This window comes from Ochotona curzoniae, unplaced genomic scaffold, assembly GCF_017591425.1.
Source record: "Ochotona curzoniae isolate NIBS_2020 unplaced genomic scaffold, NIBS_Ocur_1.0 contig_2861, whole genome shotgun sequence".
Classification (NCBI taxonomy): domain Eukaryota; kingdom Metazoa; phylum Chordata; class Mammalia; order Lagomorpha; family Ochotonidae; genus Ochotona; species Ochotona curzoniae.
Window position 1 is genome coordinate 964,489 of NW_024465620.1, and position 14,243 is coordinate 978,731.

Consider the following 14,243-nt stretch of genomic DNA (forward strand, 5'->3'; position numbering starts at 1 on the left):
GAATGAGGTACAGACCGGACAAGGCTGGCCTCTGCTGAACAGGAAGCCGAATATGTCCCCAAAATGTGTTCAGAATGTAATCTGGCAAACAAGGCAGTAACTCAAAGTTCGGGGCGAGGGAAGGACGATGAGGGGCTTGGCTCTGCTGGATTTCAGGCGCAGGTGGGACAGCCTCAGGACCCGGATTCCAGGGATGCTACCTGCAAAGAATGGCAACATCCGTAACCTCCGTGAGACCACACCTTGCCCAGCAGAAAAGAAACACAGGGCACCCCAGTTACCGCGTCAGGCAGAGCCACATAGAGAAACTGTCGAAACATTTCCAAAGTTTATACGTGGCTAACCATGCCAACACATTTGAAACGTTGGGAGACGCAGGCATGGCCCCAGTGGTTAAATCTTCACCTTGCATGCACCAGGATCCCATATAGGTGCCAGTTCAAGTTCCCAGCTGCTCCATTTCCCATGCAGCTCCCTGCTTGTGGCCTGGGAAAGCAGCAAAGGATGACCCAAGGCCTAAGAACCCTGTACCTATGTGGGAGACCCCAAAGAAACTCCTGGCTCCTGGCTTCAGATCAGCTCAGCTCCAACCGTTCACTTAGGCAGTGAAATCAGTGGAGAGAAACCCTCTACGTCCCTCCTTCTCTCTGTAAATCTGATCTACGTCCCCAATAAAAATAAATAAATCTTTTCTTTAAAGTGGGGAGGAAAGAGACACAGGCAACTATCTGGAAATTCACCATGAAGAATATTGACATTGGGAGTGGTCGTGAACACGTGAGGACCCGATGAGGGAGGTGAGCAGCAGGGACAAAAGCGCTCCGTACACGCTTCAGCGGGGCAGTGCACCACAGCAAACACAAAGGTACCTACGGCTGCTTCCCTGGGAGAGGGGAAATGCAACCTGGTCATCACATTTTATAATTAGCACAGCCTTGGTAAAAAAAAAAAAAAAAAAATTCTACAGCGTGAAAAGTAGGACGTTAATATATTTTAAGAACTAAACAAAGAACAATTTACTCAAAATTTATAAAAATGAACTCCACACTACGTAATGATATTTGAGCTGTTGACCAAGAATGATACGCAATGATGGAGGGTGCAAGTGGCATCATAAACTTGTGATCACCCCAAGTGATGTATAAAGTTACGCAATAACATTTGCCGTATATTAACAACTAAAATTTCTAGGGAAAAAAAAAACCAATTTTTAAAGGAAATAAAATGTTTAGGATGTAACTCATAAAAATTATTCATCTCCCATGATTTAAAAAAGACACCTACACAGTTAACAGCATCACACTAAAGGTTAAGGATTAAACACCTTGCCTCCTGGAGGTAAGCAAGGCTGTCTGCCGCCCCCGCGCCTGCTCTTCACACCATCCGGAGTTTCACTGTAGAGACAGAACTAGAAGCACCACCTTTGGAAAGAGCACGGCTTGCAGTGTAAGTTCTGAAAAAGAATGTTCCAGAATCATCAGATAAACCAACTGACATAATAAGAGAAAATGTGCATTTCTCAAAAGTGACCTCAAAGTGAAAAAAAAAAAAAAATCACTTCGATTTTGGTGTTCTACCTAACAAAGCTATTTTTAAAAACAGTCTAAAGAATGACGCTATTCCAAATGGTGAGCCTCGGAGTTAACACTGACAAAAACACACAAAATCACTTATTGAGAGGCATGAAGTAGCCCAAATGTGATCACAGCACTTTAGATTTAAAAAGAAGAATCAGCTATTTCAAATAAAAGCTTTTATCTATAAGAAGATAGATGCTGGGCAAATTTTTTTTTAAATATTAATAACAGGGCAGAGAAATAGAAGTAAGGAAATGAAATAACAGGCAAGTTCTTTCCCGAATAAAACAAACATGATTAAGGATTGAGAATAAGAGTGGAAGGCAAGACGCGGACACTGGGCTGGCCTTTAAATACCTGCACGGAGATGAGCAGAATCCCCAAATTCAAACGGACGCCAAGTAATCCGGAGTGGCGCTGTTCCACGCGAAAGCCCCGTGAGTGCCAGTGAGAGAGTCAGGGAGACATTGGGTGGAAAGAAGCAAGAAAAGGAGCTGGTGACGCATGCTTAGAGAAGAGAAATGGGTCAGCGAAGACAAGAAGAAAAAATGACAATTAACACCGGAAAGATAAGTTAAAAAAAAAATGGGAACTGACCAAGTGCGGAGTAGGAATGGGCAAAGCGTCAGCGCCTCTTTCCCTCCTCCAGGCTGGGGCTGCAGCCTTGCAGCAATGCCTTCCACGCACACAGGACGGCGTCTCGGAGAAGCGGGCACTGTGTGTCAGGGACACAGCGGCAGGACTCCTCCCAGTGCACACAGCTCACCTTGTCCCCTGCTGCCCCAGTCATTGCCTTGTTTATCGTGTCATTCTGACACACCGGGGAGTCACAAATCACCCTCCCAGAGGCGGAGTGAGTCTCCTGGTGAAGACGCGGGGTTGAGTCTCGAGCTGTGCCATGTTTGGGCATGCGTTCTCCCAAGCGGAACACCATCAGAAAGTAAACTTCAAGATGACACACGTGGTGGAAGTCAGTACTCACACAGCTGATGGAGACCACCTGGACCCCCGACACAGCCTCGCCCTGAGCTGGACCCCAGAGCTCACAGCCAGGCTTTCACTGTTAATTCCTTTTTTTCTTTTTTTAATTAGAAAGCCAGATTTGCAGAGAGAGGGAGAGACAGAAAGATCTTCCATCCACTGGTTAACTTCCCAGATGAACACAACAGCCATGAACACAATCCAAAGCCAGGAGCCAGGAACCTCCTCTAGGTCTCCCACGTGGGTGCACGGTCCCAAGGCTTTGGGCCGACCTCGACTGCTTTCCCAGGCCACAAGCAGGGAGCTGGATGGGGAGTGGAGCAGCCGGGACATGAATCAGCATCCATATGGGATTCCAGCACTTACGAGGGGAGGATTAGCCAGTTGAGCTGTCATGCCAAGCCTGATTTGCACTATTGGTAAAATGCCCATACTACCCAAAGTAATGTACAGAGTCAACGCAATCCTTACCAAAAGCCTAATGATAGTTTTCACATAACTAGAAAAACAATTTTAGAAATTGGTGTGTTGGATCCGGCATGGTAGCCTACTGGCTAAAATCCTCACCTTGCAACTGCCAGTATCCCATGTAGGCACCAGTTTAGGTTCCGACTGCTCTACTTCCCTTCCAGCTCCCTGCCTGTGACCTGGGAAAGCAGTCGAGGACGGCCCAAAGCTTTGGGACCCTGCACCACGTGGGAGACCCAGAAGAGGCTCCTGGCTTCAGATCAACTCAGTTTCAGCCATTGCGGCCACTTGGAGAGTGAACCAGCAGATGGAAAATCTTTCTCTCTGCCTCTCCTCCTCTCTGTAAATCTGCCTTTCCAATAAAAATAAACAAATCTCTATATATTTTGTGTGTGAAACCACAGAAGATCTTGAACAGCCCACAAAATTTTTTTAAAAGAACAAAATCACCTGACTTTAAAGCATACAGAAAGCTACAGGAATAAGAACATCACGTATTTGTGAAAACCGAAGCACATGTCACTGGAACAGTCGAGAGCCCAGTGGTAAGCCCACACTTCTGCAGCTGACTGGTCTCCCCAGAGCACAGAAAAGGGTGGTGCTTTCAGCAAACGGGGCTGGGACTACCGGATACGGACACGCCAAACAATGACACTCGCCCCTCTGTCACCAAGTACAAAGACAAACTCAAAAAAGAGGAAGCAGTGATAAAACATGCCAAAACATGAGTGCATAAATCCCGGAAAAAGAAAAAACACGAGGCTTCCTGCTTGGACCTCCTCTTCCCACGCAGGAAACCCGCTCTGGACGGCCGCCTTGGGCTGCCCGCTTGCAGCCAACAACGTTACTGTGGCAGAAATAGTTTCTCATCCCCACAACAAGGAAAATCTACGTTTCTTAGATCCCTCTGAGACCCAAAGCAGGAGACAATAAAACCTTGCAGGAGAAACTGATGTCGCAGGCTCAGGACGGACAAGCTTTGAGGCCAAGAGAGGCCACGTCTGGGGAGCGGTGTGAGCACTTGAGGTTCTCACAGCAAGATCAGGGAGACGCCCCATCCTGAGGTCGTGGGAAGGGCGTAGTTGTGAAGCGTGCCAGAACCTTCTGTTATCAAGGTCTGCCCTTGACCGAGATCGGCTTACACACTTAGCTGCGCCTCGGTGAGGGATCCAGCCATCACTGGAGTGACAATCATGCCGGGATAGGCAGAGCCGCAGAGCAGAGCCCGAGCGTCCGGCCTGATGGTAATTGCAGGCCTCTGACCTGGAAGTCCTCCAGCATACACACTCTCGCTTCCCAGGGAAGGAACGGAAAGCAATCTTCAAGGTGCTCACTTGGCTGATTACTAGTTGGAAATTAAAGAGCAGACAGAAAAGGAAATCAAGTCCAAAGACAATATTGGTTCAGCACACCTGAGACGCACAGAAAAAAGAAAAGTCACCGTTGAAGCTGCTGTGTCACTTGATCTGGTGCAACTGAGCCATTGCACCGTGAGCAGAAATTAACACCAACGACATTTCCCCATGGAAGAGGTGAGACGGTGATCGGTCCTAGAAAACACAGATGATGCCAAACGAAAAACAAGGTGTAGAGAATTCCAGAAAATGACAGTAAGCCTTTGTCTTCAAATGTTTCATCTTCTTTAAAAAAAAATGTAGACTGTGGGTCCGGCGTGGTAGTCTAGTGGCTAAAGTCCTCAACCTTTACTAGTCAAGAAAGAATCCCATATGGATGCCAGTTCTAATCCCGGCAGCTCCACTTCCCTTCCAGCTCCCTGCCTGTGGCCTGGGAAAGCAGTGGAGGACGGCCCAAAGCCTTGGGACTCTGCACCCGCGTGGAAGACCCGGAAGGAGCTCCTGGCTCCTGGCTTCGGATTGGCACAGCTCCAGCCATTGAGGCTACTTGGGGAGTTAAGCAGTAAATGCAAGATCTTTCTGTGTCTGCTTCACTCTGTAAGTCTGTCTTTCCAGTGAAAAACATATCTTTAAAAAAAAAAAAAGACCAAAGTCTTCATAAGGCTCGATGCATAAAACTGGGACTGTCAGGTTAAGATGGCTTTATTTGCATTCGACGTGTGCAGTGAACACAGCCCTTGGGGAGACGACGCACAGGAAGCTGATCACTTAGCCAAGCTAGAAGCACGCAGACACGATTAGCTCTCCCCTTTCTGTTGACTGTCCCGGCGCTGAATGTTGAGGAAAACAAGCTGAAATCACATCTGACCCCCAGGCCTCATCGGTCAACGCCTTGTCTAGAGCTCCAACACCAAAGCCGGAGCCTTTGGCAGGTTCCACATCAGGTTCCCGCCTACTGCTAGATGTAACCAGAAGATTAACCGCGAGCAAGGAAGAACAAGCAAATCTTAAAGGTCACATCCTCACAGAGCTCATATAAACGCAAGCCACAGGCTCAGACCCTTGCCCGCCATTGGCAAGTTCACGGCAGCTGAAGAAGAGAGAGGCCTGAAGGACGCCAGGATGGATACACTGCTCCTGGCCCTGGCACTCAGCCTGAGCTGCATCAAAGGGGCCCAAATGGCATACCAGGTACCACTTGGAGACATGACGCAGCCATGTGTGAGCGGCTGTGGTGCTGTGTGAGCGTGTGCGTGTGTGTGTGTGTGTGTGTGTTGGGTATAGAATTCAGAGTCCTCGTCTCTGGAAAAAAAAAAAAATCAAAGTACCAAAATTCAGACTGGATGCAGCCCAGGGCTCAGTAATTCATGTAAATTTGAAGTTGCTGAGCCATAATTCTCTCCTACTTGCACCCCCTACCCCGAGAAGGCCATGCTGTCAGAGGTATTTGCTGTCAAGCCGTGGCTCGCTCTGTTTAATTTGTGTGTGTGTGGAAGCACACCCAGAGCCCAGGGCTCCCTCACATCCCCACGTGAGCGCTCTTTTTAATAGGATTCCAATCATAACTCCATTTACTTGACATCCAACAACGCGAAAATGATCAGCGAGAATGGACCACTACGCATTTACCTGCGGCGGGTCGACCCCTTGTACAACAGCGATCTCAACATCACCTTCTACGTCAAGTGGGTACACGCTTGCTCTTCTGTATGCTGAGAGTCTGCGTGTTGCTGTTTCCGAAAACCTTGTTCATTCCCCCCAAAATGTCCATAATGGCTGGATGTGGAATAAGTGGAAGCCAGGAGCTAGGAACTCAACCCAGGCCAGCCATGTGGGTGACAGAGATCTAGCTGCAGGAGCCATCACGTACCACCTGCCTCCCAGGGCGGGACTTGGCCAAGAGCATGGTCCTGCAGCAGAGTCAGGGACTTCAAGCGGGAGTGGACACTGCACAGGCTGTATTTACCATTGTGCCAAACACCAACGTATGCATCTTATTAACTATTTCTTTAACAAAAAGGTGAAGTTACACAGAGAGAGAGAGATCTTCCATCCACTGGTTCATGCCCCAAACGGCGGGAATGCCCAGAGCTGGGCCAGTCCCAAGCCAAGAGCCTGGAGTTTCTTCTGGGTCTCCCACATGGGTGCAGGGCACAAAGACCCAGACTGTCTTTCAAAGACCAGAGAATTCTTAGGTAGTGTAATCCACTAAGCCAATGACTTATCCTGGAAGACTACCTTTAAATAGTCATCCTTAGGTTCATTAAATATTCCTTTGAATTAATTATTTCAGTGAGGTTTTTGTTTTCATTAATTCAGATGGTCTCATTTTCAAGGGTTAATTGCACGTGCCAAAAATTCACCCAGCAGGCAACAAGAACGGAAGATTTCTGGTACAGCATGCCCTGTGAGTATGGCCTGGGTGGGCTGCGGCACTTTGCCTTTCAAATACACTCCCACCTGACAGGATCATGTTTCCGTCCAAGGGGCATCTAAACCACCAGACACCAAATGACAGAGTGACAAAGATGCCCGGGCCATCTTAGTGTGTGTTAGCACACACTGCGACATCCATACAGAGCCAAGTGACCCGGCAGCGCACATGCCAGCAGGTAGCCCCTCTGCTAACCAGCGCATGCCTGCAGAGTGCGTCCTGCAATTAATATTACTATGATCCCGAAGACTGCTAAGAACCGCCCACATCCACGCAAGCGCGCAGCCCAGCAGGGATTCCGCAGGGCTGTGCGTGTCCCACAGTCACCCCCAAGGGCTGAGTTGTTTGGTATGACCACTGTCTTCCAGTATTCTTGCTGGATTATCATCACTCACAAAGTGACAGATCCAGGTTTGCGCCCAGCACGCACAGTCCCCAAGTCTGGGGTCCCCCTCTCTCACAGGAACAGAGGGACACAGGGGCAGAATCCCGCAGCTCACTCTGTGAACCCCGCTGATCTCAGGGTGACCCAGCTGCACACTTTCCCAACTGCAAAGAGACGGGGCGCTAACACCCTTAGCCGCCTCGCCCAGGACAGCAGGAGCCATGAACAGTTTCTGAATAGGGCCCTGAGGAATGCAAATGCTTTTGTTTTGTTTTTGCAATCCATGCAGAAAACATACCACCTTATAAACCATTCCTTCGAGCAGTCTGCACTGCTTTGGAATTTTGAAGTAACTTCATAAAGCGGCGTGTTTGAGCCAAGAATGACACGAAAGCAGTGTCAGAACGTGAGAGCTTGAGTGGGGAATCCTGCAGGACGCTCGCTCTGACTCACCGACTCGGCCATGGGGAAGGGCGGGGCTTCCCACTTCCCAAGCACCTGCGCTTGAGACGCGTTTTGTATCTCAACACGGTGATTTGCCTTTGAGTCGAATCCCTCCCGTGTCACATTCTGTCTGTTGTTTAGAGTTCAAGCTTATGACTCCATGGTGGCGGTTTCCGGTCTCAGCAGCAGCCTATGTTTCTCTTCGTGTTCAAGTTCTTGTCTTACGAACTTGCCTGCCCCGTTGCCTATATCCTCCCTGCTTCCTGCTGTTCTTTCTAGCACATTCTCTGATACCAATCAAGCAGACGTTGATTGCTGACGAGGTCTCCAAAAAAACTTGCAAATCGGCTCACTTTGCTTCAGGGTGAGATGCAAAGATTCACAAAGATTTTTAATTTTATTTATTTGTGGGTTTCAATAGTGGAGAGAGCCACAAGTTCTCACCTGCTAGAACTGTGGAGTGGTACTTTTTTTTTTAATATATTTTTTAATTATTTATTTTGGGCCCAGTGCAGTAGCCTAGTGGGGAACCCGGAAGAGGCTTCTGGCTCCTGGCTTTGGATTGGTTCAGCTCCAGCTGTTGCGGCCACTTGGGGAATGAATCATTGGATAGAAGATCTTTCTCTGTCTCTCCTCTTCTCATATATCTGACTTTCCAGTAAAAAGATAAATATATGTGTGTGGTTTTTTAAAAGAGTTACAGAGAAAGAGGGAGAGCTGGAGAGAGAAAGGTCTTCTCTCTGCTGGCTTGCCCCCCAGTGATGCCACATCCAGCGCTGTGCCAGGCTGTGAGGAGGGGCCCAAGCACCTCGGCCATCTTCTGCTGTTTCCCCAAGTGCCTTGACAGGGAGCTGCTAGACTGGCACTCAGGGACTGGAACACGTGGGACGCCGGCACCACGGGCGGCAGCTTAGTCATCTGTGCCACTGTGCCAACCCCTTTCTCTGAGCAGCTGGGTCGTCGTCACGCCCCTGACAAGAGCTGTGACCACGCCTCACCAAAGCCCACAGCCTCACCTGGCCTCCCCACTGGCCCCTCTGCCTGGCTCGCTCTGTTTCTCAAGAAAAGATAGGAGCAGCAGAGAGCGCCACTTCCTACGTTCTTTTCTTACTCCTTCTGTTTCTTCCCCCAAGAAAACAGGGATTCTATGAGAACATATCTAGATTCTTCTCTGCAGTATTCTCTCCCTCTCTCTCTTTTTCCCTCCCTCTCTCTCTTCTTCTCTCTCTCCCTCTCTCCCTCTCTTTAAAACGCAGTTACAGAGAGAGGAGAAGAGACAGAGAGACGACCCATGTGCTGGCCACAGTGGCCGGAGCTGGGCCACCCCCGAGCCAGGAGCCTCTTCTGGGGTCTCCCGTGCCGGTTCAGGACTGCAGCTGGCACCCACACGGGATGCTGGTGCCACAAGCTATGCCTGCTACGGCGCTACAGTGCCACCTCCCTGCCCCCTACCACTATTTTTTTTTTAATTCTTTTTGACTCAGAAATTCGCAGCTTCATAACTGTGGCTGGATGCAGGTGCAAAAGGATGACTGAACGCTAGTTCAGTTCATTACTGAAGGGCGAATCTTGGCTGTGCTGTCCTTGCAAGGTTGAGACACCCTGCTCTGACAGCACAAGGGCTCCGTCTCAAAAAAACAACAACAACCTCAAAAAGTTGAGTAGTTTAAAGAAGCAGCAGGAGGAACAAGCTTTTATTTTTTTTTCTTCTCCTTTTTAATTTTTTATTTCCCCTTCCACCCGCCCCCAACCTCCCTGCTCCACTGTTCTCCCCTGTATTATACCGACAGTGCGGGGTCCTTCAGCGGCCATCACAAGTCCATGATTCTGCTATTTAAGTGTATCCTGACATTGTAGGGATAGACAAACTTTTTTTCAAGAAAACCCAGCTCCCATCGGCCCTCAAGAAATCATCAGTATAAAAAGCTTGGGAAGAGGTGCCGACGCTGGAGCCTTCTCTCTTCAGCTGGACATCCTGGTTGTGGTGGGCCCCCCACCCCGGGGAGACACCCAGGATGCTGAGAACTGGACGCCAAGTTGGTGTCTCCGCTGTTAAGGCGAGGCTGTGTCCCTGTCTCTCCGTCTCCTTCACAGACTGGGGAAGGAACTACTTCATGGTGAACATGAATCAGGTAGGATTGGTGACTTATTTCCTCATCAACGTGAGCGAAGACGGACGCGTGACATCCGTGCTGCTGGCCATAGGCGAAGGTGAGAGTCCTCCCAGGAGCCACAGCAAAGCCGCCAGCCGCCGAATCTGCTACTGCCAGGCCCGAGGGGAGCAGAGGGGGCTGTGTGGTTGTCCCGTGGGAAGCTGGATGCAGAGCCCTCCGGGAAACCCCCTCAGTGAATTCGGGAAGCTTCCTGAACGGAGGTCGTGGTACAGCACACTGGTTTTCTTGACATGCTAGGAACTGGGACAATGAACCCCCGTTTGCGCTCGACCCTACTGAGAATGAAACTTTTGTACTGATGTATTTTTAAGATTTAATTCTTTTTATTGGAAAGGCAGATATACAGAGAGGAGGAGAGACAGAGAGGAAGATCTTCCATCTGATGATTCACTCCTCAAGTGGCCACAGCTGCTGGAGCTGAACTAATCCGAAGCCAGGAGTCAGGAACTTCTTCCAGGTCTCCCACGCGGGTGCAGGTTCCCAAGGCTTTGGGCCGTCCTCCACTGCTTTGCCAGGCCACAGGCAGGGAGCTGGATGGGAAGCGGGGCTGCTGGGATTAGAACTGGTGCCCATACGGGATCCCGGCACATGCACGGCCAGCACTTTAGTCACTAGGCTACCATGCCAGGCCCATTTGTACTTTTTATACTTTATTTATTTTCATTTTATTTGAAAGGCAGACTGAGAGAATGAGTTTGATCTCCCATCCACTGCTTCGCTCCTCAAACACAGAACTCTGTCCTGGTCTCCCGCGTGGGTGGTGGGGGCCCAGCTACTACAGCCGACACTTGCTGCCTCCCAGGAGACACATTAGCAGGAAGCAAAACTGGACCTTGAACCAGGGGCTCCAATATTCTCACTGCTGACCCAAATACCCACACATACCTGTCTCCCCACCAACACTACACAGTCATCAGGTCCAGGTGCTGGGACCAGCGTGGTGGCATAACAGACTAACCTCCACCTGCTGCAGCAGCACCCCACACGGGGTGCCAGCTCAAGTCCCGGCTGCTCCACTTCCCATCCCACTCCCTGCCTGTGGCCTGGGAAAGCAGTTGAGGACGGCCCAAGGTCTTGGGACCCTGCACCCATGTGGGAGACCTGGAAGAAGCTCCTGGGTCTGGAATCACTCAGCTCCAGCTGTTGTGGCCATTCTGGGGAGTGAGCCTCTCCTCTCTCTGTAACCCTTCCTTGCAAATAAAAGTCACTAAATCTTTTTTTTTTTTTTCTTAACCCCTGGAGTTTCAGCAGGGCCTTAACCCTTTCAGAACCCTCGAAAATGGCATCACGCAGCACTCGCTGGCACCCTGCTCCACCTACTCTGCTGGCGCCCGCTGGGAAGTGTCGTTTCTCTGGGTGTCTCCCAGTGGGTGGAGCACGGGGTGACAGAACACTCTAACGCACCCTCAGAGTGAATTGCTGATATCCTGTACACTGAGATTAACCCTTGCGACCATTGGAAAGAGTGCAACTCAGGCTTCCAGAAACTCCGCAGGGCGAGCAGACACACCACGTCACCTCCCAAGACAACTCCCAGCCCAGTCAGCCAGCGTCCCACACGGGCGGGCGCTGCGTCCAGTCCTGGCTGCTCTGCCTCCCATCCAGCTCTCTGCTGAAGTGCGGGGGGCAGCAGAGGATGACTCAGGTGTTTGGGGCCCCCAAATCCAGGAATGCTGGCAGGTTTCCAGAAAAAAAAGCAAAAAGATGCTTTCAATGACAAGGCGTCAGACCGGCTCCTCAGGGTGGACTTGCCGTCCCCACTGCCTCAGATAACCAACTGTGTTATTTGATAAAGAACTGCTCTCCTTCCAGGCAGCACCCCAGATCTGACTCCAGCCCGCTTCACATCTTACAGAGAAATGGTGCGTAAGCTGCGCTTGCCACTCAAAAATGTCATCAAAGTCACGGAGACGGGTGAGTCGCCGTCGGGTCAGGCTGTGCGAAGGTCACGTGACGCATGCCACAGGGTCTACAGTGGAGCCAGGTGGGTTCATTGTGTCACCTCTCCCCACAGACACCTGTCCCCACAACAGCAGTTAGCATCTGCAATTCCAGATTCTTCTAGAATTCTCTCAGGTAAAGATTTCCAGCATGAATCTCTAAATTTAAAAAAAGGGGGGTGGGGTGGTTGGCGTATCAGGCTAAGCCTCCGTCTGTGGCACCAGCATTGCGTTTGTGTGCCAGTTTGTGTCCAATCTGCTCCATTTCCCATCCAGCTCCCCACTTGCCGGCCTTGGAAAGCAGCGGAAGATGACGGCCCAAAGCCTTGAGACCCCACACCCACGTGGGAGACCCAGAAGAAGCTCCTGGTTCCTGGCTTCGGATCAGCTCAACTCCACCTGTTGTAGCCATCTGGAGAATAAAGCCGCAGATGGAAGAACTCACTTGTTCCTTTATCTCTCTCTCTCCCTCTCCCTCTCAAATAAAAAATTAAATAAATCTTTAAAAATAAAGATTTCCAGCAGCCAGGGACCTCCTGAAGGCAGCCCGGATCGCACTGCCCGCGCCAGAAAGGCCGGTTCCAAGGGTGCAAGCCAGCTGACAGCGCCATGAGGCTCGGGCAATGGACCTTCGGGACACGCGAGGCGGGACACTGAATAACCGTGGTGGGCCGAAGAAAAGATGAGTGGCGCTCTCGGTGATCTCCGTGCAGGATCCCCACTCGAGATCAGGGATTCCCGGGGAGAGGCGTGGGCAGAAGGATTTCACGGGTCTGGACCGCCAGAGTCCGGAACTGGACGCGGAGTCCGCTCAGGCGGAGTGCGCGCGTCCCCTGGCGGCCGAGCCGTGCGCAAACCAGGGGCGCCCGGGGTGGAGCGGGGCGGAGGCAGGTGCACCTGCCACGCTTGGCAGCAGCCACCCCTCGCCCCCCACAGTCCCCTACTCCGCCGTGCCCAGCAGGCCTGCGTGTTCAGGCTCTCTCCAGAGGGCAGGGGAGGGGCTGCTGGGTTGGAAGGAGGACCTCCCCAGTCCCCACCATTCACCCCACTCCCGCTGTCGGAATTTGCGAAGTCACTTTAGGGGGGCCATGCGGAGTGCATGGGAAGGCGGGGCTCACCTCCCTGCCCTCAGCCCCACATCCTGCGGGACACCCGGACCGACAAGGGACAACCTCACTTCGGTGTCATCGGGGCTTTGTGAGGCTTGACTCCAGCAATGCGGAGGCCCAAGGGCCGCTATGCCATCCCACAGCCTAAGGCGGAAATCTTTGTTTAAATTTTATTATTACTATATATTTATTTTCGCCCAATTTGAAAGAAATGGAGACAGATCTTCCATCTTCTGTTTCATCCCCCAGTGGCTGCAGCAGCCAGCGCCGTGAGCTTGTTGAGGGTCTCCCATGTGAGCGCAGCGGCCCAGGTATCAGAGCCACCCCCTGCTGCCGCCCAGGTGTGTTAGCAGGGTGTTGGAGGGGAAACTGGACAAGGACTGAAATACAGCTCTCTGGCATAGTAAGTTAAGCTTCCACCTGTAGTGCCAGCATCCCATATAGATGCCGGTTCATGTCCCGGCTGCCCCATTCCCCATCCAGCTCCCTGCCTGTGGCCTGGGAAAGCAGTCGAGGACGGCCCAAAGCCTTGGGACTCTGCACCCACGTGGGAGACCTGGAGGAGGTTCCTGGCTCTTGGCTTCAGGTTGGCGCAGCACCGGCTGTTGTGGTCACCTGGGGAGTGAATCATTGGATGGAAGATCTTCCTCTCTGTCTCTCCACCTCTATGTATATCTGACTTTCCAATAAAAATAAATTGAAAAAAAAAAAAAGCAAGACGGACATGTGGATGGTGGACGGTCCGTCTGGACTTGGTTGCCATGGCCATGGGCAGAGCACCAGGGGCGAGTCTTTACACAGGAAGAAGCCATCCTGTAGATGACTTCAGCCAGAGGGCCGGCGTGGCTTGGTGGCTCCACAGGTTAATCCTTTGCCTACGACACTCGCATCCCATAGAGGTGCCGGTTCATGTCCCAGGAGCTCCACTTCCCACCTGGCTCCCTGCCTGTGGCCTGGGAAGGCAGCAGAGGTTGGGACCCTGCACCCGCGTGGCATACCTAGGCCTCAGCCGGGCTGGCGTCTGGCTGTTGCAGCCTCTCTGTGTAATAAGTTAATCTCTAAAAGAAAGAAAGAAAAAGATCTAGATCTTTGCACTTTGGTGCTTTCTCCTTCCTGGCCAAGGGGCTGGCAGCCTGTGGACGGAGGCTGCTGCCTGGCTGCCAGGTAAGGCCCGGCTGCCCACAGAGCTGGGCCAACGGAGCTTTGGCTGTATTCTGACCACAGCCTCGGGTTCTGGAGGTGTTTGCCTCCCCGTCTAACTGCCAATGCACAGCTACTTAACAGAGAGAGAGAGAGGCAGCAGCCAGGGGTTGGGGACGGGCTGGGGACAGGGGGAGGCGTGGAGGGTAGTATGGGTGAGGGTAAGAGGAGGTAGT